Raw genomic sequence first — 4319 nt, 5'->3', positions numbered from 1 at the left:
ATCCATTTACTTGCAAATGATAAGATTTCATTCTTCTTCATGGTTGTGTAAAATTCCATTGTGTATAGATACCACATTTTCTTAATCCATTTGTCAGTAGTGGGGCATCTTGACTGTTTCCATAACTTGGCTATTGTGAATAGTGCCACAATAAACATGGGTGTGCAGGTGCCTCTGGAGTAACCTGTGTCACATTCTTTTGGGTATATCCCCAAGAGTGGTATTGCTGGATCATATGGTAGATCAATGTCAAGCATTTTAAGTAGCCTCCCAATTTTTTTCCAGAGTGGTTGTACTAGTTTGCATTCCCACCAGCAGTGTAGGAGGGTTCCTTTTTCCCCACATCCTCTCCAACACCTGTTGTTAGTGGTGTTTCTAATGATGGCTATTCTAACAGGGGTGAGTCCACCCCCTCTTAATACCATCACATTGGTAATTAAATTTCAACTTGAGTTTTGATGGAGACAAACAACATCCAGACTACAGTACAGGAACATAGAAGGAGGATTTCCATTTTGAGCATGTTGAATTTAAGATTCCTGTGAGATGCCTGGATAAAGAAGTCCATAAGGAAGTGGGACAAATAGATCTGGAACTCAGGAGAGAAATCTGGGCTGATTACATTTGTTTGGAAGCCATCATGAGGAATATGGTAGTTAAAAACTCAAACAAAGTGCATGTTGACCAGCAGGAGGGGTGTACTGCAGTGGTTGTACATTAGAACCACTTAGAGGGAACTTCTGAGAATTCATAGAACCAAAGTCACACTACAAATCTATAAAATTAGAATTCCTAGGAATGGGATACCAGCACCAGCATTTTAGAATTCTCCAGATAATAAAATGGCAGCTAACATTGAGAAGCACCTGGTTGAGAGAAACTGGAAAAGCCTCATTAAAGGTGAAGAAATAAGAAAGGAGTCTAAGAAGTTTCCAGAGAAGGAGGATCTGAAGAGAGAGATGATTATGGACAACAAGCATGTTCAGGAAGAAAGGAGTGAGCTCCTCTCTCCTACATATTCTTCTGTTATTCCCCAATGCAACCCTTTCTTACAGGAATCTAATCTGTTTGCTTCTCCTTGCATTTAACTTGGTAGATACTCATCTGTGTCTCTGTGGAAGTTAATCTAGATGCCCAGGATTGGAGCTCTCCTTTAGGATGCCATTCCTCATTTGTTCTATTCCAAAGATTTAGCTCAAACCTTCTCTTACCAAAATATCTGAGTAGTTTTACATGTTTCTGATGATTCTTCTTTAGATGCTCTCTTATACACCTAGTTCTATGTCAAAGACGGTCAGGCTGTGAGATGCTGGCAAGAGTACTGGGCATAGACTCTAAAGATCTGGTTTAAGATCTGCTCTGTTACGTGCAAATTAGGTAGACCTTCTTGGGAAAGTCACTAAAGTTCATCAGTTTACCTGTAAAGTATTCATAGTAATACTTGAATACAACTTGAAGGGTTGATGTAGATTTGCACGTGAGAACATAAAAATTATATATGCTAAAGAGTGATATTACCAAGATGACAAAATAGAAGTTTCCTGTCTTAGTCCCTCTGATGGCTCATTTTGGGTGTGAATTTGACTGGATTGTGGTATACTTAGAGAACTAATAAAGCATTACTTCTGGAGTGTCTGTGAAAGTGTTTTCAGAGAAAATCAGCATGTAGATCAGTGAACTGAGAGGAGGAATACCTACCCTCATTGTGGGCAGTCACAAGTCAATTATCTGGAGACACAAATGGAACAGGAAAGTGGAAGGAGGGAAACTTTCTGTAGTTCATTCTTTTGGAGTAGGGCATGTTTTCTCCTGATGCTGGTCTTGGACATCAGATTGCATGTTCTTCAGTCTTTGGACTCTTTTTTTTTTTTGGCAGCACTGGGGTTTGAACTCAGGGCCTCATGCTTGCTAGGCAGGCACTCTACCACTTGAGCCACTCCACCAGCAGCCCTCCAGGGGCTCATGAGTCTTCACATTATGACTAAGGGCTGATCACCTCCCTGGTTCTGAGGCTTCTGGTTTCTTGGACTAACCTATGCTATTAATTTCTGTGATTATTCAGTTTGTATATGACAATCATGGAAATTTTCAGCCTCTGAAATCATGTGAGTCAACGTAAAAAAAAAACTGCTAACCAAGAAAACTATACTAGGCCAGGCTGCCCTTAAGGAATAAAGGAGAGATAAAGGCTAGACAAACAAAAGTTCATCACTACAAATTTCTCCTATAAAAACTTTAAAAAGGAGTTCTTCAAGTTGAAATGAAAGGACACTAACAACATGAAAACATATTGAAGTATCAACCCCTTTCACTGTTAAGGTAAGAATGTAGACAAATCCAGAATACTCTAATACTGTGTAATGATGGTGCATAAATCACATTAGACTCTAGTATAAAGTTAAAAAACAAAAGTATTAAAAATAACTATCACTATAATATTTTGCTAATGGATGCACAATATAAAAAGATATAAATTGTGGAGTCCAGAATGTAGAGCTGGAGGTTTCTGGCAGTGTATCTGACATGCAAATGGGTGTAGAGAGGAGGGGGCAGCAGTTGGGGGTAGTGAGAGATAGATAAGGTGGTGAATCACTTGTAATGGTGTCCAATTGGAACCCAAACCTAAATTTTAGGAGAATAACTGGATACTGTGCTTTCATGGGTTTTTCTTTATAAAGCAAAGTGTGTAAAGTTTGCCATAAAGGACAAGTAAGTGAAATAATTTATACATTACAATGATTAGAATAAAAAATAGGATGAATGTGTTTCAGAAAGCAGAGTACTCAAGTATGTGAGCATCAATTTGCAGAAGTAGTGAGAATTTCAAAAGGCCAATCAGAAGGAATAGGTAGAGAAGAAGATGAGAGCAGCTGCCCCAGGAAAGAAGACATCTGGTATGTAAAATTAAAATGTCAAAGACAAGACAAAAATGAGCAAACAGAAATCACATGGAAAATGGAGATAGTACTATTGAGAAACCTGTCTCAGAAGAAAAGACTTGGTTAAATCTTACTGTTGAAAATGAAGAAACATTTGTGAATAGAATTAAAGTTAAAGATTCTGGAGTAACTAAAATCATGGTTTCTTGATGACTATGACCTAATTACAAGGCAAAAATAGCTCTTTTATCCTCCTGCCAAGAAGTGGATTTCATTCTATAAGATTATACAAATTATAAGAAACTTCCAGGAAATACAAACAATGAGTATGCTGTTAATGGAGAAGTGACAGGGATAAAACAACATGTCAATGTAATGGTGAGCACTCTACTACTCTGCAAAGTAGACTGTGGTATGCAGGTATCCTTGCAGATCTCTCTGACACATCCTGTCCTAGGTGTGTGGAGCATCACATCAACTGAGACTACTTGTACAAACTGGAGTGATGTTAACCATACATCTCTGGATAAAAAGAATCGTGCTTTATTACTGAATTATCTTCATTGTTTCTTAAGTCCCAAAGAATTCTGTAACTTTTTTTAGTTCCAGCAAATATGAGTGAGTGCTCTCATTCCTTACCATTGGGTTTCTGTAAACATGTTTTTGGTCTTTGTTCTTGTCTGTACCAATGATCTACTTTGAAGATGTTGGTGTGTAGCAGAATTAACGTTTGTTTCTGTTTGATTTTAAACAGAGAAAATAGGAGGGGTTGTAGTTCTCTCAAAGTGTATCAAAGGATACACTTACATATATATATATATATATATATATATATATATATATATATATATCCTAGTACCAAAGGTTCAATTCAGTATATTTAACTGGACACATTCATCCATTTGTGCTCCTTTTAAAATGGTACTTAACATGATAAAGCAAAAGCACACAAGGGAGGGGTGAGGATAGGTAAGATACCCAAAAAACTAGATAGCATTTGCTGCCCTCAACGCAGAGAAACTAAAGCAGATACTTTATTTATTTATTTTTTCTTGCTCTGATGCTTTATTTTTTTTTAATTTAAAAAAAAATTTTTTTTATTATTCATATGTGCATACAAGGCTTGGGTCATTTCTCTCCCCTGCCCCCACCCCCTCCCTTACCACCCACTCTGCCCCCTCCCTCTCCCCCCCACCCCCTCGATACCCAGCAGAAACAATTTTGCCCTTATCTCTAATTTTGTTGAAGAGAATATAAACAATAATAGGAAGGAACAGGGTTTTTGCTGGTTGAGATAAGGATAGCTATACAGGGAGTTGACTCACATTAATTTCCTGTGCGTGTGTGTTACCTTCTAGGTTAATTCTTTTTGATCTAACCTTTTCTCTAGTTCCCAGTCCCCTTCTCCTATTGGCCTCAGTTGCTTTTAAGGTATCTGTC

At 37.7% G+C, this 4319-nt stretch overlaps 1 pseudogene; it reads left to right on the top strand.

The window, feature by feature from the left end:
- The first annotated feature begins 2618 nt into the window (after nucleotides 1–2618).
- Nucleotides 2619–3501, top strand: LOC109680786 (mortality factor 4-like protein 1 pseudogene; annotated as a pseudogene).
- Nucleotides 3502–4319: the final 818 nt, after the last annotated feature.

This window comes from Castor canadensis, chromosome 11 (assembly GCF_047511655.1).
Source record: "Castor canadensis chromosome 11, mCasCan1.hap1v2, whole genome shotgun sequence".
Taxonomy (NCBI): Eukaryota; Metazoa; Chordata; class Mammalia; order Rodentia; family Castoridae; genus Castor; species Castor canadensis.
This window is presented reverse-complemented; position numbering and strand designations above follow the sequence as displayed.